Source organism: Diceros bicornis, unplaced genomic scaffold (assembly GCF_020826845.1).
Source record: "Diceros bicornis minor isolate mBicDic1 unplaced genomic scaffold, mDicBic1.mat.cur scaffold_161_ctg1, whole genome shotgun sequence".
Classification (NCBI taxonomy): Eukaryota; Metazoa; Chordata; class Mammalia; order Perissodactyla; family Rhinocerotidae; genus Diceros; species Diceros bicornis.
In genome coordinates this window covers 600,542-616,293 of record NW_026691067.1, presented here as the reverse complement: position 1 = coordinate 616,293, position 15,752 = coordinate 600,542, and the positions used below count along the sequence as shown (strand labels likewise).

The window sequence follows — 15,752 nt, the reverse complement described above, 5'->3', positions numbered from 1 at the left end:
TATTAGAATCTAATTTAGTTTTATTTATCCTTTCGATGTTTGTCTTTTAGTTTGTGAAGCCTTCTTCTAATATTTATCATTTTGTGTCGTCTATTTTCTTTGTGTTTAATTTTCTGCTCTTTTTCTAGCTTGTGATGAATGCTTAGAACTTAGAAATTCAACTTTTCTATATTATACACAATTATATATAAATATATATAATCTAGGATTATACATTTCTCTCTAAGGATAGTTTTAATTCCACCCCAAAAGATTTGAGGAATAGTATTTTTAATTGGAAATACATTCTAATTTCCATCGTAGTTTACTCATTAATCATGGGTTGTTTACAAATGTATTTATTAATCTCCAAGCATGTAGGAATTGACGTTAGCAATAAGAATTAAGAAGTTAAGCTCAGGGCATCCTCTGATAGCAGATGTAGTTCCCATTTTGAATAATAAGTAATAGCAATCCCAATGCGTTACTTCTGCACAGATCTTGAGTTCACAAAGTCCTGTATTCCATTTTAATGTATTTTACAAAAGAATTAGTCCAAAAAAGACTGAGGGGAAAAAGCTGGTTTTTCATCAGAGCTATAGAGTACTGCTTTAGGGTTTAAAAAGACCTCTGCAAGCCTTGGGTGTCATAATCCTCATTATTAATGAGGAAACTGAAACTCACATAAAGTAGATTATTTACCCAACATCACATAGCCAGGAGGTGGCAGCACCAGGCACAGGATGCTCTGGAACTTCAGGCCTGCCTGCCAACCCTGCAATGGTCCAGCCCCTTCCTCGGGGTCCCCATCACCTCCCGGTTCCTCAAGCTATAAATGAGAGGATTGAGCATAGGAGTAAGGTCCGTGTAGAAGATAGAGACCACCTTGTCATGGCTGGGGGCCCGGTAGCGCCTAGGCCTCAGGTAGATGAACATCGCTGCCCCATAGAAGAGGGAGACAGCTGTCAGGTGGGAGGTACAGGTGGCCAGAGCCTTTTCACCATCCTGAGCAGAGTGCATCTGGAAAAAAGCCCTCAGGATGCGAGCATAGGAGACCAAGATGATGGAGAAGGGAAGGAACAGCATGAAGACACAGCAAGAAAATATCACATTCTCAAAAAGGGATGTGTCTATACAGGCCAGCTTCAACAAAGATAGCATCTCACAAAAGAAGTGGTCCACCTCCCTCAAACCACAGTAGGGAAAGGTTATTACTACTACAATCTGGATCAAACTGTCTATTATCCCAAAGGCCCAGGAGCTCCCAACAATCCCAAACAGATTCTCTGACTCATGAGGATGGGATAGTGAAGTGGGTGGCTAATGGCCACACAGCGATCATAAGCCATGAGTCCCAGCAAGAGCCCCTCCGATCCCACGAGACAGACAAAGAAGCCAATTTGTATACCACAACCCACAAAGGAGATGGACTTCCTGCCAGACAGGAAGTTGACTGCCATCTTTGGCGCATTGGTACAGACCAACATGAGGTCCATGAGGAAGAACTGAGGAAGAAGTACATGGGTGTATGAAGTCAAGCATCTGTGTAGATTAGGAAGATGAGGAGGACATTCCCACAGAGGGCCACTGTGAAGACTATCATGATTGCTGAGAAAAGTACAAGGTCAGTTGGACTGTGGGAAAAGATGCCCAATGGGACAAAGTCATCTGTGGATGATTGGTTCAACCACGTCTCCGTGGCTCAGTTGATGTTTCCGGTAACCTGTGAACATGGACAAAAAATATTGGTTGGACTGACATTTCTTTAACCTCTGCATTCCACATCTTCAGCTAGCTGTTTTGTTTGTAACTCATGAGGCCTCAGCAACAAAAGCTTTGGGACATCGAAGAGGACACTCCTTCATATCCCTATGACACAGCAATAGGAGTTCTCCCAGCTCATGGAATTGGACCACATATCTGGACTGGTGTGTATCCTTATCTAGATGAGTAGAAACTGAGTTATTTTATGTGTCATGGGACCTTTGGACAATCCCCTTTAGCAGGCAAAGTCTTGGCTTTACTGTATGATACAGAGTCTACTGTCTGAGACCACATGGACTTGGTAAACTATCTCTAAGAGGGCTTAGGCCATTTCATTCCCATGAGATAATTTATGTGTTACAGAAAGGGAAGGGAATCAAGCATAGTTTTCTCTTTAGTCTGTATATCTTTCTGTATGTGCTGAGAGTTTATCATGCTGGCCACTTTGTTATGTTTGTAATATCAATTATGGAAGTGCTCTCTAGTGCCCCACATGAGAAGGAAGAGCTGCAGTTGGATGCCATTGTTGTCAATATTGGGTTGACAAAAAGTCACAATCCAATGGGGAGCAACAGTGACTTGGTTCCCAAACCTCTTAAGAACAGTGAGGTCTTTAATTGTGCTGAGACTTTTAAATAACTCCAGGATCAAGGCTTCAGTATAAGTGGGCTGGAATCAAGTACAGTTAATACCTACTTACAAAGTTACTTTTAGTAGAAATCAAAGAGCCTTCTTTATAAAAACCTTCTGACTGAAAACTTGCACCTGGCTTTCTGAACCTTTTACTCACTGCCTTATAAAAGTTTCAATCAATTTATTTGGAACGTGTCACTGAAAAGGGATTTTCCTTGATCTTTGGTCAAGAATTTTTTCTAAATATGTTACTATGGAATGGAACAGGAGGCATGGCCTGATTTTAGACGGACAAAGCTAAATCGAGGAATAAAAGTCATGCATATTAAAAAAGATAAAACTCCCTTGATGATATGATAGTTGCAGTATCTGAACCCAAGGCAAATAACAGAATAAATAATTATAAACAACTGAGTGGAAAACACTGCCATTATTTAGGCACAACTCTTTTATTGTTGTCCTCACACTCACCCAGTGAACCTTGTTTTCACTGTCTAAGGCCTTTACGGTTTTTATAGGATTCTCTCTCTTCTCTCTCATCAGCCTCCTTCTAATTTCACTTGTCTCATTATCCATCCAGGGCTGAACTATCAGGCATTTTCATGGTTCTGAAGGTAGCACAGCAGTGAATATTTTTTCCTTAAGTTTGTATGAGCTATCTACTGCTGTGGAACAAATAGCTCCAAAATTTAGCAGCTTGGAATAAAACAGGGAACATTTGTTATCTCAGTTTCTGTGCATCAGGAATGTGGGTGCAGCTTAGTTGTTTGCCTCTGGTGTTATGTCTCTCAGGAGGTTACCGTCAGCTGTTGGCCAGATGATAGTCCTCTCAGGGCTGGACTGGAGGAGGCTCCACTCCAAGATCACTCGTGCGGCTGTTGGCAGACCTCAGGCCCTCTTCAAAGGCCCCTCACAGCATGGTAGTTGACTTCTCCCAGGGTGAGTGATGGAAGAGAGAGGGAGAGCAAAAGCACCCCACACAGAAGCTGTGGTCTTATAACCTGGAATTGGAAGTGACACTCTGTGAGCTCTGCTGAATTCTAGTCTTTAGAAGTGAGTCACTAAATCCAGCCCATGCTCACTGGGAAGGGAGCCCACGAGGGCATGAATACCAGGAAAAGGGGACCAATGGGACCATCTTAGAGGCTGTCTGCACAGCCTTTCATGTTCTAGTCTCATACCCTGATTGCTGATATAAATAAATGGGACTCAGATAATTTTAACAAGTGATCTTGTCATGTAAGAAAGGTGGTGCCATGCAAGTTGCCTAGAAAACAAAGAATCAAAGATTTTGAGTTTGTCAGTCTGTTTCTCATCTGCCTGGTCTAGTGACAGGCAATACACAATCAGTAAAAATAATGTTTGACTTTTGCATCGCACAGTGCTCATACCTATTCCTCATTTGACCTCATAGTGATCCTGCAATGAAGGTACAGTGATTATTAAATTAGCCCCTCTTTTACAAATGAGGAAGTTGAGGCTCTGAGGAGCTGGCTGGATTGTCCAAGGTTACATGGTGAGTAAGTATGGGCCCCTTCCCAAAACTTGAGAAGGGGCCTTTGGAATGTAAGTTCCAGATACTTTATACCTGGCTGTTTGAGGGAAAAATATCTTTAGAAGGGCAAGCTACCTTATCTTGGAGAAATTCTCAGATAGGAAATTACAGTTCCCTTTCTGTAATTCTTAGCTCTCTCAGCAGGCTTCTGATCCATAATCTGTACTCTTAAACATTAGAGATCCTTTTACTGAAGGGCAGTACTGGTTTCCTTTCGGATATAACTCTCATCACTGTTAAATTAATTAAACAAGGAGGCCAATAGGCTGAGTGGCTTTAATGCCTTACCATCCTACCAAGCAAACCCAAACCTAAGCCTGTAAATGTCTCAAGACAAAGATATCAAAACCTAAGGACAATCAACCAAAAATAGCCAACTAGGATTTCCAATAAGTCAAATGCTTAAGTATAGCCAATCAGATAACTTCCTTGCTTTTCTTCTGCCTTTTCTCTATAAAAGTCTTTCCCTTGGTTCCTGTCAGTGGAGCACTCCTAACCACTTCCAGTTTGATGCTGCACAATTGGAATTGCTTTTTGCTCAAATAAACTCTTAAAATTTTTAATGTGCCTCAGTGTATCTTTTAACATCACAGATGAATACATGATCATTTATGGTTAAGTTTCTGTCTTTTGTGTTGGTTAGTAGAAGTGGAATTCGTAATCATAGATGAAAATCACAATTACATTTCTGGCCCTGTGAAACTCAGGGAAAGATCTCAGGGTGATGACCATGAGGCTGAGGTGGAGGAGTCAGAGAATCTTTCTGTCCTCCTGTCTCTCCAAATGAGACCAAAATCCCCATTGGATCCCAGACACCCCTCCCAAGCCTCAGCCCCAACCCCAACTTCCAATTGCCTGCGGAATATATGCAATCACATTTCTTGCTGACACCTCAAACAGAAAACAATTTAAGCTTTAATTCTTACCTGCATGTCCCAGAAAAACAATATTTCCTATTCCCATCTTATTTCTTTAAAATGATACCTATTGCCCCATTCAAGCTCAATAAGATCCATGCTGGCTACCCCATGTACCCCAAATCAAACACTCTCCTGGTCCTGTTGGTTTGTCTTAACACAGACTCTTGCTTCTTACAACCAGCCCTCTGTTTTCATCCTTGGTGTCACCACTGTGTTCAGAGCATCACCGTTGCCAGCATGCATGTAATGGCCCTGACTGTGCCTCTCCTTGCGTACTGCAGTGTACTGCAGTGTGTACTGAGAGCCTCTCTGTGGGTCCCTTCACAGCTCAGACTTTGAGCCCACGTCCACCTCTAATGGATTGAAGTTCCCATGTGGTCCCGCTCTCCCTTTTCAGCTTTTCATCCCCAACTCCCTCTAAACAAGCCCTATATTCCAAATGATCTGACACCTGCAGCTGCCAAATACAGCTTTTGTTTGACCTTTTTGGTTTGCTCATGCTGTTCCATTCACGTGGCATATCCTCCTCCAAAGTCCTCTAGTCCTCTGATCGGGTAAAACTTGATTGCATACAACCAAGAAACAGCTTTACTTTTAGCTAGGACCACCATAGAATCTCCTTCCTTACCTATTTGGTTTTTTTTTTTTTACTTAAAGACACTTTATGTATATTTTAATATCTGATAAGTCTACTCGTCCTTCATAGTTTTTCTTTTTTAGTATTATTTTATTGAGGTCATATTGGTTATAACATTGTGTAAATTTCAAGTGTACATCATCATTATATTTCAGTTTCTGGGTAGACTGCATTGTGTTTACCACCAAGAGTCTAGTTCTTAATTCGTCACCATACATATGTGCCCCTTTACCTCTTTCACCCTCACCCCACCCCCTTCTCCTCTGGTAACCATGAATAGGTTCTCCTTATCTACGTGATTGTCTATGTTCCACGTATGAGTGAAATTATATGGTATTTGTCTTTCTCTGTCTGACATTTTGCTTAGCATAATACCCTCAAGGTCCATCCATGTTGCCACAAAAGGCATGATTTTGTCTTTTTTTATGACTGAGTAGTATTCCATTGTGTATATATACCACATCATCTTTATCCATTCATCGGTAGATGGGCACTTAAGTTGCTTCCAAGTCTTGGCTATTGTGAATAACGCTGCAATGAACACAGGGGTGCATGTATCTTTACGCATTGGTGTTTTCAAGTTCTTTGGATAAATACCCAGCAACGGAATAGCTGGATCATATGATATTTCTATCCTTGATTTTTTGAGGAATCTCCATACTGGTTTCCATAGTGGCTGCACCAGTTTGCACTCCCACCAGCAGTGCATGAGAGTTCCCTTCTCTCCACATCCTCTCCAACACATGTTGTTTCCTGTCTTGTTAATTATAGCCGTTCTGACGGGCATGAGATGATATCTCATTGTAGTTTTGATTTGCATTTCCCTGATAGTTAATGATTTTGAACATCTTTTCATGTGCCTGTTGGCCATCTGTATATCTTCTTTGGAGAAATGTCTGTTCAGGTCTTTTGCCCATTTTTTAATTGGGTTGTTAGTTTTTTTGTTGTTGAGATGCATCAGTTCTTTGTACATTTTGGAGATTAAGCCCTTATCAGATATATGGTTTGCAAATATCTTCTCCCAATTGTTAGGTTGTCTTTTCGTTTTGTTGATGGCTTCCTTTGCTGTGCAGAAGCTTTTTAGTTTGATTTAGTCCCATTTGTTTACTTTTCTATTGTTTCTCTTGCCCGGTCAGACATGGTGCTTGAAAATATGTTGCTAAGACCAATGTCGAAGAGCGTACTGCCTATGTTTTCTTCTAGAAGTTTCATAGTTTCAGGTCTTACATTCAAGTCTTTAATCCATTTTGACTTAATTTTTGTGTATGTTGTAAGGTAAGGGTCTACTTTCATTTTTTTGCATGTGGCTGTCCAGTTTTTCCAACACCATTTGTTGAAGACACTTTCTTTTCTCCATTGTATGTTCTTGGCTCCTTTGTCAAAGATTAGCTGTCCATAGATGTGTGGGTTTATTTCTGGGCTTTGGATTCTATTCCGTTAATCTGTGTCTGTTTTTGTGCCAGTACCATGCTGTTTTGGTTGCTACAGCTTTGTAGTATATTTTGAAATCAGGGAGTGTGATACCTCCAGCTTTGTTCTTTTTTCTCAGGATTCCTTTACTTATTGGGGGTCTTTTTTTGTTCCAAATAAATTTTAGGATTCTTTGTTCTATTTCTGTGAAAAATGTTGTTGGAACTTTGATAGGGATTGCATTGAATCTATAGATGGCTTTAGGAAGTATGGACATCTTAACTATGTTAATTCTTCCAATTCAAGAGCACGGAATATCTTTCCATTTCTTTGTGTCTTCTTCAATTTCTTTCAGCAATGTTTTATAGTTTTCTGTGTACAGCTCTTTCACCTCTTTGGTTAAGTTTATTCTTAGGTATTTTATTCTTTTTGTTGCAATTGTAAACGGGATGGTATTCTTAATTTCTCTTTCTTCTACTTCGTTACTAGTGTATAAAAATGCAACTGATTTTTGTACGTTGATTTTGTATCCTGCAAATTTACCATATTTGTTTATTACTTCTAAAAGTTTTCTGGTGGATTCTTTAGGGTTTTCTATATATAAAATCATGTCATATGTAAATAGTGACAGTTTCACTTCTTCCTTTCCAATTTGGATCCGTTTTATTTCTTTCTCTTGCCTGATTGCTCTGGCTAGGACTTCCAGTACTATGTTACATAAGAGTGGTGACAGTGGGCATCCTTGTCTGGTTCCTGTTCTTAGAGGGATAGCTTTCAGTTTTTCACCATTGAGGATGATATTAGCTGTGGGTTTCTCATATATGGTCTTTATTATGTTGAGGTACTTTCCTTCTATACCCATTTTATTCAGAGTTTTTATCATAAATGGATGCTGTATCTTGTCAAATGCTTTCTCTGCATCTAGTGAGATGATCATGTGATTTTTATTCTTCATTTTATTGCATAAGCCTCTTTGGATTGTTGATTTCAGGTTCATTGGATAGATTCCCAGTAATGGGATGGCTGGGTCATAGGGCATCTCTATTTTTAATTCTTTGAGGAATCTCCATACCGTTTTCCATAGAGGCTGCACCAGTTGGCATTCCCACCAGCTGTGTATGAGGGTTCCTGTTTCTCCATATCCTCTACAGCACTTGTTTTTTGTCTTGGTGATTATAGCCATTCTAACAGGCGTGAGGTGATATCTTAGTGTTGCTTTGATTTGCATTTCCCTGATGATTAGTGATGTTGAACATCTTTTCATGTGCCTATTGGTCATCTGTATATCTTCTTTGGAGAAGTGTCTGTTCATTTCCTCTGCCCATTTTTTGATTGGGTTGTTTGCTTTTGGTTGTTCAGTTGTGTGAGTTCTTTATATATTGTGGAGATCAACCCCTTGTCAGATGTATGTTTTGCAAATATTCTCTCCCAGCTGGTGGGTTGTCTGTTCATCTTGATTCTGGATTCGTTTATCTTGTAGAAGCTCTTTAATCTGATAAAGTCCCACTTGCTTATTTTTTCTTTAGTTTCCATAGTCTGGGTAGGCATTTCATCCGAAAAGATTCCTTTATGACCAATGTCAAGTAGTGTGTTGCCTATATTTTCTTCTATGAGTTTTATTGTTTCAGGTCTCACCTTCAGGTCTTTGATCCATTTTGAGTTAATTTTTGTGAATGGCGATAGTAGATGGTCCACTTTCATTCTTTTGCATGTGGCTGTCCAGTTTTCCTAACACCATTTATTGAAGAGATTTTCCTTTCTCCATTGTATTTTCTTAGAACCTTTGTCGAAAATTAGCTGTCCATATATGTGTGGTTTTATTTCTGGGCTTTCAATTCTGTTCCATTGATGGGTGTGTCTGTTTTTGTACCAGTACCATGCTGTTTTGATTACTATTGCTTTGTAGTATGTTTTGAAGTCAGGGATTGTGATGCCTCCTGCTTTGTTCTTTTTTCTTAGGATTGCTTTAGCTATTCGGGGTCTTTTGTTGCCCCATATAAATTTTAGTATTTCTTTTTCTATTTCTGTGAAGAATGTCATTGGGATTCTGATTGGGATTGCACTGAATCTGTAGATTGCTTTAGGTAATATAGACATTTTAACTATGTTTATTCTTCCAATCCACGTGCATGGGATATCTTTCCATTTCTTTATGTCATCATGGATTTCTTTCAGTAATGTCTTGTAGTTCTCATTGTATAGGTCCTTCACCTCCTTGGTAAGATTAATTCCTAGGTATTTTATTCTTTGTGATGCAATTGTAAATGGTATTATCTTTTTGAGCTCTCTTTCTGTTAGTTCATTATTAGCATACAGAAATGTAACTGATTTTTGTAGATTGATTTCGTACTCTGTGACTTTGCTGTAGTTGTTGATTATTTCTAGTAGTTTTCTAACGGATTATTTAGGGTTTTCTATATATAAAATCAAGTCATCTGCAAATAGTGAGAGTTTCACTTCTTCGTTGCTTATTTGGATTCCTTTTATTCCTTTTTCTTGCCTAATTGCTCTGGCCAAAACCTCCAGTACTATGTTGAACAGGAGTGGTGAGAGTGGGCAGCCCTGCCTCGTTCCTGTTCTCAGAGGAATGGCTTTCAGTCTTTCCACATTGAGTATGATGTTGGCTGTGGGTTTGTCATAAATATCCTTTATTATGTTGAGGTACTTTCCTTCTATACCCATTTTGTTGAGAGTTTTTATCATAAAAGGATGTTGTATCTTGTCAAATGCCTTCTCTGCGTCTATAGAGATGACCGTGTGGTTTTTATTCTTTGTTTTGTTGATGTGATGTATCACATTGATTGATTTGCAGATGTTGAACCATCCCTGCGTCCCTGGTATAAATCCCACTTGATCGTGGTGTATGATCTTTCTAATGTATTGCTGTATTCGGTTTGCCGATATTTTGTTGAAGATTTTTGCATCTATGTTCATCAGCGATATTGGCCTGTAATTTTCTTTCTTTGTATTGTCTTTGTCTGGTTTTGGTATCAGGGTGATGTTGGCCTCATAGAATGATTTAGGAAGTGTTCCATCTTCCTCTATTTTTTGGAATAGTTTGAGAAGGATGGGTATCAAATCTTCTTTGAATGTTTGATAAAATTCACCAGAGAAGCCATCTGGTCCTGGATTTTTATTTTTTGGGAGGTTTTTTTTTTTTCTATTTCTTTTTTTTTTTTTTAATTTTTTGTTTATTGCAGTAACATTGGTTTATAACATTGTAAAAATTTCAGGTGTACATCATTGTACTTCTATTTCTGCATGGACTACATCATGTTCACCACCAAAATACTAATTACAACACATCACCACACACACGGGAGGTTTTTGATTACTATTTCAATCTCTTTACTTGTGATTGGTCTATTCAGATTCTCCATTTCTTCTTGGTTTAGTTTTGGGGGGTTGTATGAGTCTAAGAATTTATCCATTTCTTCTAGATTGTTCAATTTGTTTGCATATAATTTCTCATAGTATTCTCTTACAATCCTCTGTATTTCCGTGGTATCCATTGTAATTTCCCCTCTTTCATTTCTAATTTTATTTACTTGAGCCTTTCCTCTTTTTTCTTAGTAAGCCTGCCTAAAGGTTTGTTGATTTTGTTTATCTTCTCAAAGAACCAACTATTTGTTTCATTAATCCTTTCTACTGTTTTTTTGGTCTCAATTTCATTTATTTCTGCTCTGATTTTTATTATTTCTCTCCTTCTGCTGACTTTGGGCTTTGTTTGTTCTTCTTTTTCTAGTTCTGTTAGGTGTAATTTAAGGTTGCCTATTTGGGATTTTTCTTGTTTGTTAAGGTGGGCTTGTATCACTATGAGTTTCCCTCTCAGGACCGCTTTTGCTGCATCCCATATGTTTTGGTATGGCATATTTTCATTTTTGATTGTTTCCAGATAGTTTTTGATTTCTCCTTTAATTTCATCAATGATCCATTGGTTTTTCAGTAGCATGTTGTTTAATCTCCACATTTTTGTCACGTTCCCAGTTTTTATTCATGGTTCATTTCCAGTTTCATAGCATCATGGTCTGAAAAGATGCTTGTTATGATTTCAATCTTCTTAAATTCATTGAGGCTTGCTTTGTTTCCCAACATATGGTCTATCCTTGAGAATGTTCCATGCACACTTGAGAAGAACGTGTAGTCAGCTGTTTTTGGATGGAGTGCTCTGTATATGTCTACTAGGTCCATCTCATCCACTTTTTCATTTAAGTCTACTATTTCTTTATTGACTTTTTGTCTGGATGATCTATCCATTGATGTAAGTGGGGTATTAAGATCCCCAACTATTATTGTGTTGTTGTTAATGTCTCCTTTTAGGTTTGTTAATAGTTACTTTATGTATATTGGTGCTCCTATGTTGGGTGCATATATATTTATAAGTGATATGTCTTCTTGGTGGAGTGTCCCTTTTATTATTATATATTTCCCTTCTTTGTCTCTCTTAACCTGTTTTATCTTGAAGTCTACTTTGTCTGATATGAGTATGGCAACACCTGCTTTCTTTTGTTTGCCATTAGCTTGAAGTATCGTCTTCCGTCCTTTCACTCTGAGCCTGTGCTTGGCTTTAGTTCTGAGATGTGTTTCCTGGAGGCAGCATATTGTTGGGTCTTGCTTTTTAATCCATCCTGCCACTCTGTATCTTTTGATTGGAGAGTTCAATCCATTTACATTTAGGGTAATTATTGATATATGAGGGCTTAATGTTGCTGTTTTGTCACTTATTTTCTGGTTCTTTTGTGTTTCCTTTGTTTCTTGTCCCATTTGTTTCGAACTGCCGATTCAGTTTGGTTGTTCTGTCTTATGACTCTTCTGGTTTTCTCTTTGTTTATCATATGTGATTTTGTTTTCATTATTTGTTTAATGGTTACCTTGAGGTTTGTGTAAAAAATCTTGTGTATGAGATATTCCATTATCTGATGGCCTCCTATTTCCTTATACTAAGTCAATTCAATCCCTTTCCTCTTCCCCTTCTAAGTCGTTCTTGTTATACCTTATTTTATCTTGTGTTGTGGCTGTGTGTTTACAGTGATGAGGTTAAATTTATTTTTGGTGAATTCCTTCCTTTGACTTTGATTTTAGTATTTAAATGGTTGCTAACCTATTCCAGTAAAGATCTACTATTTTTCTGAGTTTGTCTACCTATTTTTCTCCTTGCTCCAAGCTTTGTATTCCCTTTCTCTTCTTTTTTTCAGACCTGAGGGCCTTCTTGAGTATTTCTTGTAGTGGGTGTCTCATGGCCATGAACTCCCTTAGCTTTTGTTTATCTGAGAGAGTTACTATTTCTCCATCATATTTGAAGGATATTTTTTCTGGATAGAGTATTCTTGGCTGAACGTTTTTGTCTTTCAGTATTTTGAATATATCATTCCAGTCTCTCCTAGCCTGTAAAGTTTCTGTTGAGAAATCCGCTGAGAGCCTGATGGGAGTTCCTTTGTACATTATTTTTTGTTTTTGTCTAGCTGCCCTTAATATTGTTTCTTTGTCATTGACTCTGGCTAGGCTTACCACTAGGTGTTGTGGAGAGGGCCTTTGTCTATTAATATATTTAGGTGACCTGTTGGCTTCGCTTACTGGTATTTCCTGCTCCTTCCCCAGATTTGGGAAATTCTCAGCTATTATTTCCTTGAATAGGCTCTCTGTCCCTCTTTCCCTCTCTTCTCCCTCAGAAATACCTATAATTCTTATGTTACATTTCCTAATAGAGTCAGATATTTCTCGGAGACTTTCTTCATTTCTTTTTAGTCTTAGTTCTCTCTCCTCTTCCATCTGGACCATATCTGTATTCCTATCCTCTAAAATGCTAATTCTTTCCTCCATATTGTCAGCTCTGTTCTTTAAAGATTCCAGATTCTCCTTTATCTACTCCATTGTGTTCTTCATCTCCATCAGCACTGATTGGTTTTTCTTTATGATTTCAATCTCTTTTGTGAAAAAACTCCTAATCTCATTGAATTGTTTGTCTGTGTTGTCTCGTATTTCGTTGAGTGTTTTTATGATAGCTATTTTGAAATCTCTGTCGTTTAGATTATGGATTTCTATGTCTTCAGGGTTGGTTTCTGGGTGCTTGTCATTTTCCTTCTGGTCTGGTGATTTCATATATCTTTGCACTGTGGGTCCTGTGTTGGCTTTGTTTTTCCTCATCCTGGAAATCTCTGGTTGCAATTTCCACCTGCCACCACTGTGTGGTGGTAAAAGGCTGTGTAATCTAAGCCCCCTGCACTCTGCCTCGGTTTTTCTGCTGAGATCCGTGGGTCAGATCGCTTGGTCTAGTTTGCCGCGGATCGCTTGGTCTGGTCTGGTCAGCTGAGCTGCAGGTTCCAGTTTGTGGGGAGGGGGTGGCTCTCTCTTTTGCCCTCTGGGTCCCTGGTGTGCGAGGCTTCTCATTTGCCCCTCATTATCCGCTCTCTGGGGTGCTCAGATGTTGATGGTAGCCCTGTGACTCTTCTGAGTCCTCTCTCCCCACTTCCTCCGGGGGCCCAGCACGTTCCACTCTCAGATGTGCGGTAGTGTGGATCTTTCTGATCTAGCTTTTCACTGTCTGGGATTCCATTGTTGGTCTGTGACTGTTCCTTTTGTTGTATCTTATCGGGGGAAGAGTTCACGGGAAAACTCACTCCGCCATGATGCTGACGTCACTCTCCTAGCCTCTTTATTTTTTACCATTGATCTGTTTGTCTATTTCTTTGCCAATACCATGCTGTCTTGATTACTGTAGCTTTATAGTAAGTCTTGAAGTCAGGTAGTGTCAGTCCTCCAACTTTCTTCTTCTTCAATACTGTGTTGGCTATTCTGAGTCTTTTGCCTCTTTTCCAGGTAAACTTAGAATTAGTTTTGTTGATATTCGCAAAAATAACTCGGTGGGATTTTGATTGGGATTGCATTGAATCTATAGATCAAAGTAGGAAGAACTGACATTTTAACAATATTGAGTCTTCCTATCCATGGACATGGAATATCTCTCCATTTATTGAGAATTTCTTTGATTTCTTTCTTCAGATTTCTTCATATAGATCTTGTACCTATTTTGTTAGATTTATTCCTAAGTACTTCATTTTGTGCGGTGCTAATGTAAATGGTACTGTGTTGTTTTTAGTTTCAAATCCCAATTGTTCATTGCTGGTATATAGGAAAGCAATAGGCTTGTGTATGTTCACCTTGTATCCTGTAACCTTACTATAATCACTTCTTAGTTCCAGGAGTTTTCGTCAATTCTTTGGGATTTTCTACACAGATAAACATGTCATCTGTGAACACGAACATTTTTATGTCTTCCTTCTCAATCTGTATGCCTTTTTTTTAAATAATTTTATTTATTTTTCCCCCAAAGCCACAGTAGATAGTTGTATGTCATAGCTGCATGTCCTTCTAGTTGCTGTATGTGGGACACGGCCTCAGCATGGCCGGAGAAGCGGTGAGTCATTACACACCCGGGATCCGAACCCGGGCCGCCAGCAGCGGAGCGCGCGAACTTAACCGCTAAGCCATGGGGCCGGCCCTCTGTATGCCTTTTATTTCTTTTTTCTTATCTTGTACTAGATAATTGCACTGGATACAGAATTTTAGGTTGACGATTTTTTTTCTTTCAACACTTTAAATATTTCACTTCATTCAATTCTTGCTTGCACGGAATTCTGATGAAATTCTTATCATTGTTCTTCTATAGGTAAGGTGTTTTTATCCTCTGCCTTCTTTCAAGATTTTTCTTTTTGTCTTTGTTTTCTACAATTTGAATATGGTATGCCTAGGTGTAGATTTTTAGTTTTTTATCTTGCTTAGTGTTCTCTAAGCTTCCTGGATTTATGGTTTGCTCTCTGTTATTAATGTGGGGAAATTCTTAGTCATTATAACTTTAAATATTTTTTCTGTTCCTTTCTCTCTTTCTCTTCCTTTTGGTATTCTTATTATGTATATATTGTATCTTTTGTAATTGTCCTACAGTTCTTGAATGTTCTATTCTGTTTTGTTTTGTTTTCACTTTTTTCTCTTTGTATTTCAGTTTGGGAAGTTTCTATTGACATATCCTGAAGCTCAGAGATTTTTTCCTCAGCCATATCCAGTCTACTGGTCAGCCTAGCAAAGGCATTCTGCATTTCTGTTAAAGTGTTTTTGATTTCTAGTATTTCTTTTTGTTTCCTAGTATTTCTTTTTGATTCTTTCTTAGAGTTTCAATCTCTCTCTTATATTATCCATTGTTGTTGCAATGTTGTCCACTTTTTCCTTTAGAAACCTTAGCCTATTAATCATAGTTATTTTAAATTCCCTGTCTAATCATTCCAAAATCATTGCCATATTTGAATTTGGTTCTGCTGCTTTCTTTTTCCCTTCACACTGTTTTTCCTTGCCTTTTAGCATGCCTTGTAATTTTGGTTGAAAACTGGACATAACACATTATGTATTAGGAACCAAGGTAAACTGGCTGTGATTAAGTGTGATGATTTATGTTGACCTGGCTAGGAGTTACACTGTGTTTGCTGTGGCTATAGCTCTCTGAGAGCTCAGGTTCCTCTCGTGTCCTTGTTTTTATCTACCCCAGAAAGTCCTTCATAAATAGAGTTTGAGCCTTGCAGTCTTTTCAACTGCAATCTGCTGTTATTGTGCGGGGGTCCTGTTGCTGTGTGGTGAGGTGTTGGGAGGGGGAGTGGCCTATGGTTCTATGATTAGGTCTCAGTCTTCTTATGGGCCAGTGCCCCTGAGATATGACCTTCACAAATGATTCTCAGCTTTTTTCCTGCCTTACATATGACAGGAAGGCTAGAGGCGGCTGGAGTTGGCTAATCGCTCTTCCCCAGGTCAGAGGAAATAGTTTCCCTTGAGTGCTGGTCTTTGTTACAGAGAACTGGAGGAAGAACAG

General features: G+C 38.7%; 1 pseudogene; it reads right to left on the bottom strand.

Annotated features, from left to right (window-relative positions):
• Nucleotides 1-301: 301 nt before the first annotated feature.
• On the bottom strand, nucleotides 302-2,267 carry LOC131402586 (olfactory receptor 2V2-like; annotated as a pseudogene).
• Between the last annotated feature and the right edge of the window lie 13,485 nt (nucleotides 2,268-15,752).